This window comes from Ursus americanus, chromosome 3 (genome assembly GCF_024610735.1).
Source record: "Ursus americanus isolate L20-20 chromosome 3, mUrsAme1.1.p, whole genome shotgun sequence".
In the NCBI taxonomy this organism is placed as follows: Eukaryota; Metazoa; Chordata; class Mammalia; order Carnivora; family Ursidae; genus Ursus; species Ursus americanus.
The window spans coordinates 40,688,913-40,706,602 of NC_142129.1; the positions used below are offsets into that span (position 1 = coordinate 40,688,913).

Here is a 17,690-nt window from a genome sequence, read left to right on the forward strand (position 1 = left end):
CTTCTCAAATAGTATACTGCACATTTAGACCAAAGCAGTCGGCAAAGATGCAGGCACTGAAGAAAAAAAAAAAATCCTACTAACTCTGATTAAAATCTTTGGTTCTCATTACAATTTGTAAAAATATTCTACTTGAGAAAGGGTATTGGACTTAAACAATGCCAACAGTTCCTCCTACAATCTAAGATTTTCTGTAACCACAAGCTGTGTATCAGAACATATAACTCGTTCATCTTGGGAATATGCTGCTGCTAGATAAAGTAAACACTGATTCAAACAAAAAAGGGGACTAACTGCCCGAAAAAACACAAGGTTTCATTCAATGTACAATTTATATCAAGGGCTAACTAAGACTAGAGACTCGAGGTATACTGACAAGCTAATTTAAGAGGGTAGAATTAGACTCAAATTTTGAGTGTTAATTGCCATAAGATGGTATGAATTAAGTACTATAAGGCTTAAGGGAAAAATCTAATCATCAACATGTGAAAAGCAACTTCAACTATTTATGTTTGGAAAGGAAAAGTGACTAATTTCTAGGTAGAAAAAATTGGGTGTACCTTTTGGGATTACAGATATGATGTCCTTCTATTTTCCTTTGGCAATTTTTACAGAGGCTAGCTGATGCATGAAGAGAGTGAGGAACTAAGACTGCTGAGCAAGAAAGTCTGTAGCAGCACTATCCAATAGAACTTTCTGAGATGATGATGCAAATGTTCTGTATCTTCACTGTCCAATATGGCAGATGCTTGCTATGTGGCTACTTAGCCCTTGAAATGTGACTAGAGCAACTGAGGAGCTGACTTAACTATTTAATTTGAATCAACTTAAATTTAAATAGACACATGTGGCTTGGTGACACTGAATGGACAGTACAGGTCTACGGGAACCTAAAGTTATTTTGTTAAAAGAAATAGTATAAAAAAAATCTTGTTAAAACTGAAAACACTGCCTGACAGATTTGGACATGTATGTCCATGGAGGGGCTTCTAATCTTTTAGACAAGTAAGAGGCAAAGGTCTTATCTTTTAGACCAATGGCCTTTATACTGCTTTAATCCTAGTGTGAACTACCAGTGGAAATTTTGAACATCCCAAATATATTTATTTATATCTACCAAATATATACAATTGGAAATCTGTTAATAAATATTAACACAGTATTAATTCTCTGTAGATCAAAAAAGGAAACATCAATAAATAGGGTTCTTAATATCTTCTGGCCATTTTCACTATCAACAATGGATGTGCATTGCTTAGAAGACCACTGTTTCACACCACATAGCTAAGATAATACAGCTAGTCTGATACCAGGTTACTCTCATAATATGAGAAAGGCAAAATGAGGAAATAATCAGACTTACCAGTGTTAGATTTTCAAAACTTAAAAAAAAAAGTGATATTATGTCATGTGACTTACAAAGTTCATATTTTATATATATGCTTGTCCTCTAGTCAAAGGACACTCGAATTATTTGTCATTATATATCAATTTAAAAAAGTGGACAATCTCCAACATCTCAATATATCTTGAATTTGCTTCCATCTCCTTCATAAAAACAGGTTATTCATTTATGGTAACTGTCACTGAAGCAGAAATATCCAAAGTAATCATACCATCCCTTTACCTAATAATTCCTTTAAATGACACAGCACTATATATTAGAAACTGATGCAAAATACATTCTCCATGAATCATCCCCCAATTTTACTCCAAAGCATTTCTGGTTCCCTTATTACTAAGCAAAGCCCATTTCTACCTTCAAAAATAGGTTGTATACTAATCACACACCATACCAGCTTAAATTTTAAGATCCTTGTTTCCTTGTTTTTATAACCAGTTTAACAACTTGTTTACTGACATAAAAAAAAAATTAAGATCTATATTTTAAATACTTTGAAGAGTCTGTTTATAAAAGGTCTTTTCTGGCCTATGAAATTCTATGTATCCATACATGGTCAAATAGATAGAAGGCAACATATGGAAGAGATCCAGAAAACTTAACTGTAAACTAGTGCCATTCACAGGATCCGACTGTATCCTATCATCTGGTTTTGCAAGTATCCCCATGGGATCCATGGAAAACAAATTAGTTCAAGTCCAGGAATTTCAAACTTTTCTTAAGAAATCTATTCCAAATGGTCACTTTCCCATGCACTTTACTTAAGCAGGTCACATCAGCATATTTTATGGCATCACTCAAAGTTCTCTAAGATTAAATGCATAATTTAATACTGAAAGAATGAATCAAGAGTATTTTCAATTATGTGTTTCTCTCTGAAAAATAAAACTAAAGCCCATTATATTGTTTATGTACAATTAATTTACTGAGGACTCTTTTGGACTCTTAGTTCACAGAAATCCAAAGCACCCTTTTTTCTAATATTGTTCCATTTTTCAATCTGAGAAAAAAAAATTAAACCTTCAGTGTTTCTATAGCTTCATTTCTTTCATTTTCAAAAGATGGTTAAAAGTTTTATAACCTGGGGCGCCTGGGTAGCACAGCGGTTAAGCGTCTGCCTTTGGCTCAGGGCGTGATCCCAGCGTTATGGGATCAAGCCCCACATCAGGCTCTTCCGCTATGAGCCTGCTTCTTCCTCTCCCACTCCCCCTGCTTGTGTTCCCTCTCTCGCGGGCTGTCTCTATCTCTGTCAGATAAATAAAAAAAATCTTAAAAAAAAAAAGTTTTATAACCTAATGTTTAAGAGTTATTTGTTAAACTAAGTAGAAAGTATTACTTAATTAATTATGTTAAATTTCAAGAAGAGGGTTAAAATTTTCTGTCAGGAGCTTACCTCTCTACCCACAAGGAGGTGGTATTACAGCCAAAGCTCTGCAGGGACTTGGGACAACAGAGACTTAAACAGCCTGAGATATTCCACTTAGCTCAAAAACAAAAACTATCTATTTGGATTATTTAATGCCTGAAAAGATAAATATCATCTTAGGTACTTCATTATGTTCCACAAGAAACTAAGAGGCGAGTGACCAATAGTAGAATCATTATGCCTAAAGATTATTTCCTTCTCATCAAGACCCTTATCTAGTTTATTAAGAGAGTTGATCCAGGGACGCCTGGGTGGCTCAGTTGGTTAAGCGTCTGCCTTCGGCTCAGGGCTCAGGTCATGATCCCAGGGTCTTGGGACTGAGTCCCGCATTGGGCTCCTTCTCAGCAGGGAGCCTGCTTCTCCCTCTGCACCCCCCCCCCATGCTCTCTGACAAATAAATAAATAAAATCAGCAAGCAGGAGGGAGGGAGGGAGGGAGGGAGAGAGGGAGGGAGGGAGGGAGGAAAGGAAGGAAGGAAGGAAGGAAGGAAGGAAGGAAGGAAGGAAGGAAGGAAGGAAGGAAGGAAGGGGAAAGAAAGGCAGTTGATCCAAAGATTCAAGAAAAGAAAGAGAGAAAGAGAGAAGAAAAGAAAGAAAAGAAAAGAAAAGAAAAGAAAAGAAAAGAAAAGAAAAGAAAAGAAAAGAAAAGAAAAAAGAAAAGAAAGCAGGCAGTTGATCCAAAGATTCAAATTCTAGGGGCACCTGGGTGGCTCAGATGGTTAAGCATCTGACTCTTGGTTTCAGCTTAGGTCACGATCTTAGGGTCTTGAGATCAAGCCCCACATCAGGGTCTGCGCTCAGTGTGGAGCCTGACTGAGATCTCTCTCCCTCTCTGCCTCTTCCCCAGCCCCTCACTCTTGCTCTCTCTCAAATTAATAAATTTTTAAGCACGTGCGCGCATGCACACGCGTGCGCACATGCACACGCGTGCGCACACACACACGCACACTAAATCACTACACCTCATTTCCCCTGACTCCTTACACCGAGATCTTAAGTTGCCTGTCCCTTTCATTTTCTATTAGCAACCCCCCTCCTAAACCCTTTATTTCTTTTTCCTTTCCAGCCCAGGTATCTTTCTGTTCCACAAAATTCACGAACTTCCATTTGACAGGAATTTCCCTGCTATCCAATAATCCTTCTATGTGCTCACTAGTCTCATTCCTCTCTCATTTCCCAGTATGGCTCTTCTCTGTCACCATGCTCAGCAAAGTACCTCATCTCTACATGAAGACAACAGCATCCCCAATTTGTTTGAAGCAACAGTCTTTCCTTCTGTTCAGTGAAATAGATCCCTTTCTTCCTAAGGTTAATTTCTCAATCTATACCAGGAATCTGACTACTCCATATTAGAGTCATATTGACAACTGCTTAGACTATTTCCCCTTTATTTTCAACCTCTCATCTCTTAGAGATTAATTCCCCATAGGATATAAACATTCTCAGGTCTTTCTTGGAAATAAAAACCAAATGACTCTCTCAGTACCCTACACTCAACTCTAGGTATTCACTTTCATCCCTTCCTTCATAGCCATCCCATCATCAGGGCCTCATTTACTACTCACTTCTCAAACCAGTGCCATCTTGCCCTCCATTCCTACTACTTCACTAAAATCTACCCTGCCAAGGTAATCTATAGCACCTTACAGCAGCATATTCTCACTAAATCATATTTGCTTGCTATATCCTTCATGTGACTGGCTTAAGAACTTTGATCGTGTCTATCATCACTGTAGCCCCAAAACCTCGAGTAAGATAAGCATTCAAATGTCTGTTTTATGAATGGTTCAAAAAACTATCAATATTGGACCAATATCAACAAGAGAATTTCCTAACTGGGCTTTATAAAAAAGGTCTCAAGGAGTCTATAAAACATTATCTTAGGGACAGGATTCATTGTTTTCACCTTTTCTCACTTCCAAAATTTCTATAGCCATTTAATCTGCAAGAGTGATTTGTAGGACTTCATAAGCCAAGAAAAAAAGTTTTAAAGGGGACCAATATAAGGTTGCCAACTAAGAACTCAAAAAACAAACAAATGAAAACAAGCAAACAAACAAACAAAAAAACCCCTAATACTCTTGGGTGCCTGGGTGGCTCAGTTGGTTGAGTGTCTGACTCTTGATTTCGGCTCATAATCTCTGGGTCATGAGATCAAGCCCTGCCTTGGGCTCCGCACTCAGCAGGGAGTCTGCTGGAGATTCTTTCTCTCCCTTCTCCCTTTGTCCCTCCACCCCCCACACTCTCTCTCAAATGAATAAATAAATCTTTAAAAAAAGACCTAACACTCTCATTTCACAAAAGAAATTGAAACAATTTAATTAGTCTCAGAATAAAGGACAGTCTTTCCTTTGGAGATAGTTGGCAACCCTTCACGGACTTAAAATAGGATTCAAAAATTTTCAAGTGTAACAAAATTATAAAATTTGCTACTATACATACAACACTGTATGTAATATTTTTCTTAAAACTTTGTTAATCTGAGGATCTATTTTTGAGAATGGAACACAAAGTGGAACAAGTGTTCAATTCTATCACTTCATTTTAATCAGTCTATTAAAAAAAATTCATGAATAAAAACAGAAGTTACAGGTACTATTTCATTCAATGTGAAGTATTCTCAAAGAATGAAGGATAAACAGTACTCTCTAACTTCTTCCCTGAGAGACAGGATAAAACCAGTCTGTATCATGCTGGAAACAATGCAGAGCAGTGGCTCTCAAAGTGTAGTATCCTGAGGAGCAGATACATATCTGGGAACTTTTGAGAAACATGAATTCTTTGGGCCCTGCCTCAAACCTATTAAATAGCAAACTCTGAGGGGAGGGGGACTCAGCAATGTTTTAACCAGCCTTCCAAGTGACTGTGATGTTCACGAGTTTGAGAACCACAAGTATAAAAAACTCTGGGACTGGAGTGTTGGCTCACATTTGGAGCTGCAGCACTCAGAGTCCTACGGAGGCTCAAGGCAGGACACGGGAATTAATCGCAAAAGACTTCTATTTAATACTGAAAATTCCATTCAAATCAGAACCACTCATATACAGGAAACTCAGAACCATCTCTCTGTTCAGTGTAGATGCCTCTTTCCTTCCAAGACTGCAAATGTGAAGGAATTTATGATACCAGACTCTTACAAATAAATAATGCTCAGGGAGGAGATTATGAGATCACAGTCTTCATTAAAATCTCACTCCCTACCCCACTACATCACAGGATTTTTCTTTTTGTTGTCTTCTTCTATTTTTTTTTTTTTTTTGGACAGTTGGAAGTGTTCCAGAAAGCCTTCAGGTCAGGGAAATTGCAGACTTTTGAAACTCAGGATTTTATGTTTCTCCTGGTCTGATATGTCTAGGCTGAGATGTTATACTTCTAAACATCCTCCACTGAAAGAATTTATGAGCTTCCAAGAGGAGATTATCCGCTAGATTACTGAACTTGGTGAAGAGCCAGTCAACTGTGAAAGAAAACTACCTTCTATTCTCTAAACAAATGGAATGACTCAGAACATGTTATGTTCTCTCCTGGAAAAGTGAGGAAGAGAGTACACAGGATCTTCAACTTGTTTCTAGTATATCAAGGAATACCTCCATACAGTCAGGAAAGAGTACTTCTCTGGGATTCTAGTAAGAATCAATCCAGTTCTCAGATGTTATAGGTCTTAATTTTTGGTAAAAAGAAGAGATTTAAGAATGATTCACAGGATTCACGTACGCCGGGCATTTGATTCTTTCGCATCGTCGTAAGAAGGAGCAGGGAAGGACAAAACATGGATATGAAATACGTTTTGGATGTTGCCAATACTTTGCTACAGGAGCGAAGCCATCACCCTCGGATTGCCTGCTAACTTTGGAATATGCTATACCTTGAGGAGGAGTTTAGATGGTGGAGGAGTAGGAGACACCTTTTTCAGCCGGTCCTCCAAGTCGAGCTGGATAGGTACCAGACCAGCCTAAACAACCACGGAACCAGCCTGAGACGCAGGAAGATGCATCTGGATCTCTATAAATGAACATCTCCAGTGCTGAGTATTGAGGTACGAAGCGGGGAGCCGTGAAACCGCACACAGATATCGGAAGATAAACGGAAGGGGGAGGGAGACGCCGCGTTTGGGCGCCGGGAAGAGGTAGCCACCTGCACGGGGGAGCGGGCGGACTCGCGGACGGCACCCGCAAAACAGCAGACTGAGACCGTGAACCGGGAGCGCGCGCCACCAGGCTTCTCACGGAGCTCTGGAATCCCGGTGTGCTCACCAGAAATAGACTGAGACCGGGAGCTCTGGGAGCACGCGGGGCGGCTGGCGGCGTTAGAAACACAAAGGACAGAGACGCGCCGGCCCTGGAAGTGAGGGCTAGGACACCGGGTGTGGGGCGCACATCCTGGGACGCTGCAGGGTTGAGCAGCACCAACAGTAGCAGACAGAGTTAAAGTGGCCAGAACATTAGTAGAGAACGGGCCGCAATCCCTCTGTTCTGTGACAGAGGCTGAAATTCGGCCGCTGCTGCTCTGACTCTCAGAAGAGGCACAGCAAACCGCCAGGGAAAGCCGCCAGAGAACAAAAGCCTGGAAATACCGGCTCAGAGAGTGCCCATCCCCATCCCCCCTCGCAGGGGACACGGAGACTCTACCCAAACAGGGTTGCCTGAGTATCGGCGCGGCAGGCCCCTCCCCCAGAACACAGAAGGCAGGCTGAAAAATCAAGAAGCCCACAACTGGGGCGCCTGCGTGGTGCAGTCATTGAGCGCCTGTCTTCGGCTTAGGGCGTGATCCCGGCGTTCCGGAAAGGAGTCCCTCATCGGGCTCCTCCACTGGGAGTCTGCTTCTTCCTCTCCCACTCCCCTGCTTGTGTTCCCTCTCTCACTGGTTGGCTGCCACATAAATAAATAAATAAAATCTTTAAAGAAGAAGCCCACATCCCTAAGATCCCTATAAAACAGGGGCGTACAGCCTGGGTCCTGGTCAATAATTTGGGCTCTGGACAACCCCGCAACCTCTCCTCATCAGAACAACAAGAAGGAGAAGCCCCCCCAGCAAAGAAAAGACAGTGAGTCTGTGGCCTCTGCCACAGAAATTATGGATATGGATGTAACCAAATTATCAGAAATGGAATTCAGAGTAACGATGGTCAAAATGATGAGTAGAATTGAAAAAACTATTAACGAAAAGGTTACTGAGAATATAGAATCCCTAAGGACAGAAATGAGAGCAAATCTGACAGAAATTAAAAATTCTATGAGCCAAATGCAGGCAAAACTAGAGGCTCTGACGGCCAGGGTCACCGAAGCAGAGGAACGGGTTAGTGAATTGGAGGATGGGTTAATAGAGGAAAAAACGAAAACAGAAGCTGGTCTTAAAAAAATCCAGGCCCATGAATGTAGGTTACGGGAGATTACTGACTCAATGAAACGATCCAATGTCAGAATCATCGGCATCCCCGAGGGGGTGGAGAAAAACGGAGGTCTAGAAGAGATATTTGAACAAATTGTAGCTGAAAACTTCCCTAATCTAACAAGGGAAACAAACATTTGTGTCCAAGAGGCAGAGAGGACCCCTCCCAAGCTCAACCACGACAAACCTACGCCACGTCACGTCATACCGCATTTCGCAAATATTAGATCCAAGGATACAGTATTGAAAGCGGCCAGGGCAAAGAAATTTCTCACGTACCAAGGCAAAGGCATCAGAATTAAGTCAGACCTGTCTACACAGACCTGGAATGAGAGAAAGGGTTGGGGGGGCATTCTTAAAGCTCTTTCAGAGAAAAACATGCAGTCAAGGATCCTTTATCCAGCAAGGCTGTCATTCAGAATTGATGGAGAAATAAAGACCTTCCAGAATCGCCAGTCATTAACCAATTTCGTAACCACGAAACCAGCCCTACAGGAGATATTAAGGGGGGTTCTATAAAGGTAAAAAGGCCCCAAGAGTGCTACAGAACAGAAAGTCACAACCGATACAAACAAAGACTTTACTGGCAACATGGCATCATGCCATGGCATCATTAAAATTCTATCTCTCAGTTCTGAGTGTCAATGTAAATGGTTTAAACGCTCCCATAAACGCCACAGGGTTGCAGATTGGATAAAAAGAAATGACCCATCCATTTGCTGTCTACAAGAGACTCATTTCGAACCCAAAGATGCATTCAGACTGAGAGTAAGGGGATGGAGTACCATCTTTCACGCAAATGGACCTCAAAAGAAAGCTGGGGTAGCAATTCTCATATCAGATAGATTGGATTTTAAATTAGAGAATATAGTTAGAGATGCAGAAGGGCACTATATTATTCTTAAGGGAAGTATTCAACAAGTAGATATGACAATTATAAATATATATGCCTCCAACAAGGGAGCAGCAAGATACACAAACCAACTCTTAACCAGAATAAAGAGACATATAGATAAAAATACATTAATAGTAGGGGACCTCAACACCCCACTATCAGAAATAGACAGAACACCCTGGCAAAGACTAAGCAAAGAATCAAAGGCTTTGAATGCCATATTCGACGAGTTGGACCTCATAGATATATATAGAACACTACACCCCAGAACCAAAGAATACTCATTCTATTCTAATGCCCATGGAACATTCTCAAGAATAGACCATGTTCTGGGACACAAAACAGGTCTCAACAGATACCAAAAGATTGAAATTATCCCCTGCATATTCTCAGACCACAACGCTCTGAAATTGGAACTCAACCACAAGGAAAAGTTTGGAAGAAACTCAAACACTTGGAGACTAAGAACCATCCTGCTCAGGAATGACTCGATAAACCAGGAAATCAAAAATCAACTTAAACAATTTATGCAGACCAACGAGAATGAAAACACAACGGTCCAAAACCTATGGGATACTGCAAAGGCAGTCCTAAGGAGGAAATACATAGCCATCCAAGCCTCACTCAAAAGAATAGAAAAATCTAAAATGCAGTTTTTATATTCTCACCTCAAGAAGCTGGAACGGCAACAGAGGGACAGGCCTAATCCACTCACAAGGAAGCAGTTGACCAAGATGAGAGCAGAAATCAATGAATTAAAACCAGAAGCACAGTAGAGCAAATCAACAGGACTAGAAGCTGGTTCTTTGAGAGAATCAATAAAATTGACAGACCACTGGCAAGACTTATCCAAGAGAAAAGAGAAAGGACCCAAATTATTAAAATTATGAATGAAAAAGGAGAGGTCATGACCAACACCAATGAAATTGGAAGGATTATTAGAAACTATTATCAACAGCTATATGCCAAAAAACTAAGCAATCTGGAAGAGATGGAGGCCTTCCTGGAAACCTATAAACTACCAAGACTGAAACAGGAAGAAACTGATTTCTTAAAGAGGCCAATTAATTATGAAGAGATTGAGTCAGTGATAAACAACCTTCCAAATAACAAAACTCCAGGACCGGATGGTTTTCCTGGGGAATTCTACCAAGCATTCAAAGAAGAAATAAGACCTATTCTCCTAAAGCTATTTCAAAAAATAGAAACAGAAGGAAAGCTACCAAACTCATTCTATGAGGCCAATATTACCTTGATCCCCAAACCAGGCAAAGACCCCATCAAAAAGAATTACAGACCAATTTCCCTAATGAATATGGATGCCAAAATCCTCAACAAGATCCTTGCTAATAGAATCCAACAGTACATTAAAAGGATTATCCATCATGACCAAGTGGGATTCATACCTAGGATGGAAGCATGGTTCAACATTCGCAAATTGATCAGCGTGATACATCATATCAACAAGAAAAGACTGAGGAACCATATGATCCTCTCAATTGATGCAGAAAAAGCATTTGACAAAATACAGCATCCTTTCCTGATTAAAACCCTTCAGAGTGTAGGAACAGAGGGTACACTTCTCAATCTCATAAAAGCCATCTATGAAAAGCCTACAGCAAATATTATTCTCAATGGGGAAAAGCTGGAAGCCTTTCCCTTAAGATCAGGAACACGACAAGGATGCCCACTCTCGCCACTATTATTCAACATAGTACTAGAAGTCCTTGCAACAGCAATCAGACGACAAAAAGGGATCAAAGGTATCCAAATCGGCAGAGAAGAAGTCAAAATGTCTCTCTTCGCAGATGACATGATACTCTATATGGAAAACCCAAAAGAATCCACCCCCAAACTATGAGAAGTTATAGAGCAATTCAGTAATGTGGCGGGATACAAAATCAATACTCAGAAATCAGTTGCATTTCTATACACGAATAACGAGACTGATGAAAGAGAAATTAGGGAATCCATCCCATTTACAATAGCACCAAAAACCATACGTTACCTTGGAATTAACTTAACCACAGACGTAAAGGACCTTTATTCTAGAAATTATAAATCACTTTTGAAAGACATTGAGGAAGACACAAAAAGATGGAAAAATATTCCATGCTCATGGATCAGAAGAATTAACATAGTTAAAATGTCCATGCTACCCAGAGCAATCTACACTTTCAATGCTATCCCGATCAAAGTACCGAGGACATTTTTCAAAGAACTGGAACAAATAGTCCTTAAATTTGTATGGAAACAAAAAAGGCCCCGAATCTCCAAGGAACTGTTGAAAAGGAAAAACAAAGCTGAGGGCATCACAATGCCGGATTTCGAGCTGTACTACAAAGCTGTGATCACAAAGACAGCATGGTACTGGCACAAAAACAGACACACAGACCAATGGAACAGAATAGAGAACCCAGAAATGGACCCTCGGCTCTTTGGGCAACTAATATTTGATAAAGCAGGAAAAAACATCTGGTGGGAAAAAGTTTCTTCAATAAATGGTGCTGGGAAAATTGGACAGCTACATGCAAAAGAATGAAACTTGACCACTCTCTCACACCATACACAAAAATAAACTCCAAATGGATGAAAGACCTCGATGTGAGACAGGAATCCATCAAAATTCTAGAGGAGAACATAGGCAGCAACCTCTATGACATCGGCCAAAGCAACCTTTTTCATGACACATCCCCAAAGGCAAGAGAAACAGAAGATAAAATGAACTTATGGGACTTCATCAAGATAAAAAGCTTCTGCACAGCCAAGGAAACAGTCAAAAAAACAAAGAGGAAGCCCACGGAATGGGAGAATATATTTGCGAATGACACTACAGATAAAGGACTGGTACCCAAGATCTACAAAGAACTTCTCAAACTCAATACACGAGAAACAAATAAATCAAAAAACGGGCAGAAGATATGAACAGACACTTCCAATGAAGACATACAAATGGCTAACAGACACATGAAAAAATGTTCAAAATCATTAGCCATCAGGGAAATTCAAATCAAAACCACACTGAGATACCACCTTACGCCAGTTAGAATGGCAAAAATAGACAAGACAAGAAACAACAATTGTTGGAGAGAATGTGGAGAAAGGGGATCCCTCCTACATTGTTGGTGGGAATGCAAGTTGGTACAGCCACTCTGGAAAACAGTGTGGAAGTCCCTTAAAAAGTTAAAAATTGAGCTACCCTATGACCCAGCCATTGCACTACTGGGTGTTTACCCCAAAGATACAGACGTAGTGAAGAGAAGGGCCATATGCACCCCAATATTCATAGCAGCAATGTCCACAATAGCTAAATCGTGGAAGGAGCCGAGATGCCCTTCAACAGATGACTGGATTAAGAAGTTGTGGTCCATATATATATATAATGGAGTATTACTCAGCTATCAGAAAGAACGAATTCTCAACATTTGCTGCAACATGGACGGCACTGGAGGAGATAATGCTAAGTGAAATAAGTCAAGCAGAGAAAGACAACTATCATATGATTTCTCTCATCTATGGAATATAAGAACTAGGAAGATCGGTAGGGGAAGAAAGGGATAAAGAAGGGGGGTGATTAGAAGGGGGAATGAAGCATGAGAGACTATGGACTCTGAGAAACAAACTGAGGGCTTCAGAGGGGAGGGAGGTGGGGGAATGGGATAGGCTGGTGATGGGTAGTAAGGAGGGCACGTATTGCATGGTGCACTGGGTGTTATACGCAACTAATGAATCATCGAGCTTCACATCGGAAACCGGGGATGTACTGTATGGTGACTAACATAATATAATAAAAAATCATTAATTAAAAAAAAATAATGATTCACAGGCCTTTGTCCTAAAAATCATACTAGAGATACTCTCAAGCCCTAGTTACTCCTTTATTTTAAAAAAAAGGGAGAGTTGGGAAGATAGTCACAATAGAAGAGAACACTACTGAAATGCTACCTTAAAAGAAGGTCGAGTGAATTTAGACAGGATTATTTAGGACACAAGCAAATGTAAAAACAATTCTAAAAAACTGAGAGCCTCATGGGGCGCCTGGGTAGTGCAGTTGTTGAGCGTCTGCCTTCCGCTCAGGGCTTGATCCCGGCGTTATGAGGTCATGTCCCACATTGGGCTCCTCTGCTGGGAGGCTGCTTCTTCCTCTCCCACTCCCCTGCTGTGTTCCCTCTCTCCCTGGCTGTCTCTCTGTCACATAAATAAATAAAATCTTAAAAAAAAAAAAAAAAAAAAAAACCTGAGAGCCTCTCCCATCATCTTTAACATGAGAGAAATTACCTTTGGTGTCTGAAATGTAAGGGACAATTATCTAGATAAGGAACTCCTCCAAATCAAGGAGAAAAAGAGGGAATATTAAGATGATCAAAGTACTTCAATGAAATCTGAATAGTTAGTGAGTATAAAAGACATGTTCAAACTCATAAGAAATCAAAGAAAATTAACTGAAACAATAAAATACCTTTATACTTAATGTGACAGACATACAACAAACATGAGTGTCCAGGTCCACTAAAAGAATGTATAAAAATATTCATATTGGTAAAAAAATGAAAACCCAAATGCTTATCCACAATAGAATTTATGAAACAATCATAAAATGGAGTATTATACAACAATGAAAAAGAACTATAGCTACACAACACAAATACCACAGACATAATCTTCAGTGAAAGAAATCAGACACAAAAGAGTATATATCCAAATGAAGTTCAAGAAAGGCAAAATTAATCTATGGAGACAGAAGTCAGAAAGCTATTTATATTTGGAGTTGGGTGTAATACTGACTGAGAGGAGGCACAAGGAAACTTTCCAGGGTGCTAGAAATGTACTACAGTATCTTAATCTGGGTGGTAATTACTTGGAGATATATACAAAAGTTCATCAAACTTCATGCTAAAATTTGTGCCCTTTTAGTATAAAGCTACATATTTAAAAAATTATATTAAAAAAATTTTGCTCAAGAAAAAAATAAAAAATAGTAAGACTTTTAAAAAAGCTGTCAAAAGTCAAAGCTTCAAAAATTCTCAAATTTAAAATTTCACTTATTCTAAATAGTGATTTACAAAACTTCACAGACGAAGAAAAAAAGATTAACAAAACTTCAAAGATCATCAAATTTTAAAATATTCCAACTAAACACAAAGTCTTATATATTTTTAAAACCGTTCGTTCAATCATTCAACAAATACTGGATGCTAATATGTAACAGATGCACTTCTAAGAACTGAGTTTAATCAGTGAATAAAATGAAGTTCCTACCTTCACAGAGCTTACAAATTAGAGCCAGGAAGAAGTTTATAAGGTGGCCAGGCAAGGCCTCACCGAGAAATTAACTTTTAAGCAGAGAATTGGTGAAAATTAGGGAGGAAGCCATGAGGAAATCTCAGGGAAGAACACTGGAGGTAGAAAAACAAGAAGTGTAAGGGCCCTGAGGTAGGACTGACCTGTTCAAAGAACAGCAAGGATGTTGGTTTAGCCAGAGCAGAATAAGCCAAAAGCGGAAAAGTGTAGGAGATAGGTTACACAGAGGGGTGAGGGCAAATCTTATAGGGTCTCCTAGATATTATAAGGACTTTGGCCTTGTTCTGAGACTGTAAAAGACGACTCTCACTGCTTTGTTAAAAAGATTGGGATGGTGGCCAAGGATCATGTCAGAGAGGCAAATTAGGAGGTTATTGTAATAATCTAGGCAGAGAGATGATAGAGCCCTGGATATGACCGGTACAAGAAAGTAGGATTCTGGATATATTGTGAAAGTAGAAGTAACAGGATTTGTTGATGGACTGCATGTGGATTTAGAGAGAAAGAAGGAGTTAAGAATGGCTCCAAGTTTTTTGGTCTGAGCAACTGGTTTAGGGTAGACAGTACCGTACAGTCTATCAGTATTTTTAATAAATTTGTTGATTTGTTTGGCAAATTTATTTTTGGTATAAGGACTTTTCGGGGGCAGATTTTTGTTGAATTGACCTAGAATCAATTCTTAATATGACTCTTATTCCTCATAAATACTTTTTATCTTTTGGTGTTTATATTTTCTTTTCTGAAAGGCATTTTTTTAAAAAATTATAAAAGCATGGTCACTGTATAAAATTGAAAAGATAAGAAAAAGGAAAAATATTCAGTCTCACAATATGGAGAATCACTGACAACAATATGATAATGAATCCTATTTAATATCCTTTTTACAATCTGTGGACCATGACAGAATACACACAATTATAACTACATTACAAGCAATCTCTCATTATTTGAGCAAATCCTTTGCTATAGAGTATGACAAGTTAGATTTCTATATGTTGAATTCCTGAAATTGCAAGTGCTGATACTTTCATGTGTTTATAGACACTGGCAAAAATCACTGCATGGATGAATCAACAAAGCTAGAATATTGTTCTTTTGTCTTTATTAAGCAAAGTAAAATAAAACATGGTAAGGTACAAAATTTTCATGAGTTAATTGGCTTTCATCACCCACTCAGCAGTTTATTGGAATTTCAAGCTTAATATTTAAAGGGAAGTCCTTACCCTTGAGTCCAGATTGCAAATTCAAACCTAACAAGCAACAGTAAACACCATGTATGTACTGAGATTTAAAAAGTAAAACAAAAAAAATCCCTTCCTATAAGTATCCCTTACTAGCTAACAAAAGATGAATCAGCCCCTTATTGCTTATAGAGGCATTTTTTATGTTATTTAAACTACTTTCACATATTAATAATTATGATGAAGAGATGACTTCACTGATCATATCATTTTGCCCTCATTTTGTCTAAATTGCCTAGTTGGGAAAGTATCTCCCTATGTAAGATTTTTAAAAGAAAAGGTGAAAAAAAAAAAACAAAACAAAACCAAAAAGCTACTGGATGAAACATTATTAAAAAGGGAGATGTAGTAAAAGAAAGCTAATCCACCTATTAAGAACCGGTTAACCTATGAAACTAACATGTATTATCAACAGTATAGAGACAGCATAATTTGATAGAATACACACTAAACCAGACTGCTGATTTGTATCCAGTTCTGTCACTCTAACTACGTGATCTCAGGGATATGACCATGTCCGTACCTCTATTTCCACATATGTAAAATGGCAGTAATAATACCACTTACCTCATAAAGTTGTTGTAAGAATTAAATAAGTTAATGCATGTAAACTGCTTGGAATAGTACCTGGAAGATGCTAGTGACTTACTAATGCAAGCCTGGCCTTACGCTATATGCTAGAACTACAAAGAGGGCTCAGAAAATTTTCTCACCAGCAGTAATTACCAAGAGCACTACCAGCAGGTACATGACCATTAAGATCTAACATATTTTAGACTATTCTTTTTTAAAAAAATATTTTATTTATTTGAGAGAGAGAAAGAGAGCACGAGTGGGGTGAGGGGCAGAGGGAGAAGCAGACTCCCCGCTGAACAGGGAGTCTGAGGCGGGGCTCGATCCTGGGACTCCAGGATCGTGACCTGAGCTGAATGTAGATGCTTAACGAACTGAGTCACCCAGGTGCCCCTAGACTAAATATTCTTGAACTTAGGAATCTATACTGTGGGGTTTCTTTATCATTTCTACGTACATAGTTTACTTATCTTGAATTTAAATACCCAAATTAAAAAATTGAAAGTTCCTCTTCTTGCTTAGGGTTAGAATATCCAAAACTGACCACCAAATAAATAAGCAATGTACTGTACATTTTTGCAAGTAATTTGAAATTTCAAGCTCTATGAAGGATACAAAAAAATTCCTAGAACAAAAAAAAACTTTTTTAAAAAAAGAAACAAAATATTCACTTGACAGAATTACTTCTTAAGAATCTAATTACTAAACTGCACCTTAGAGTTTGATATGTATGAGTTTCTGCCCAGAATTTCCAGACCGTCCTACCTTGTGCACTGGCATAATCACTACCAATCCTTCAAAACCACGTCCAGCCTGAATAAAGCCTGCTCCAGCGAGAACTATTCACTCCCTTCCTCTCTGCTTATGTGCTATGTATTACTACTGCATCAATCCACTAACAACTTTTTCAATTAATAGTTTAGAGGAGTGCTGTCTAACAAAAATGTAATGTGAGCCACATAAGTAATTTAAAACTTTTCAGTTGCCACTTTAAAAAGTAATAACAGGTGAAATTTATGTATTTGATTTAATGCAATGTAACCAAAATATTATCACTGCAAAGTGTATCAATATAAAAAATTAGTAATAAGATTCTTTATATTCTTTTTTACATACTAAATTGTCAAAATCTAAGATGTATTTTATATTCGCATAACATCTCCATTTGGACTATCCACATTCTAAGAGCTCAACAGGCACATGTGGCTACTGACTATTGTACTAAACGGTGCAGATCTGGAGTCTAGAGCATTCTGTCAAGTGTGGTCTATGGATCAGCAGCATCAGCGTCACCTAAAATTTTTCAGAAATGCAGAATCTCAGCCCATCTCAGACTAAACTAACTAAAACAGTTAACTAAATTTAACAAGCTGATCTGAACACACATTAAAGACTGAGAAGTACTAAATTATACTACACATAGCTTGAGAGCCTTAACGAATTGCAATTGCCATTCATCATATGG

General features: G+C 38.8%; 1 protein-coding gene across 3 annotated transcripts in view; it reads right to left on the reverse strand.

Moving 5' to 3' along the window:
• SEPTIN7 (septin 7) overlaps window positions 1-17,690 on the reverse strand; it is a 122,289-nt gene that overhangs the window by 33,609 nt on the left and 70,990 nt on the right. The window lies entirely within an intron of this gene.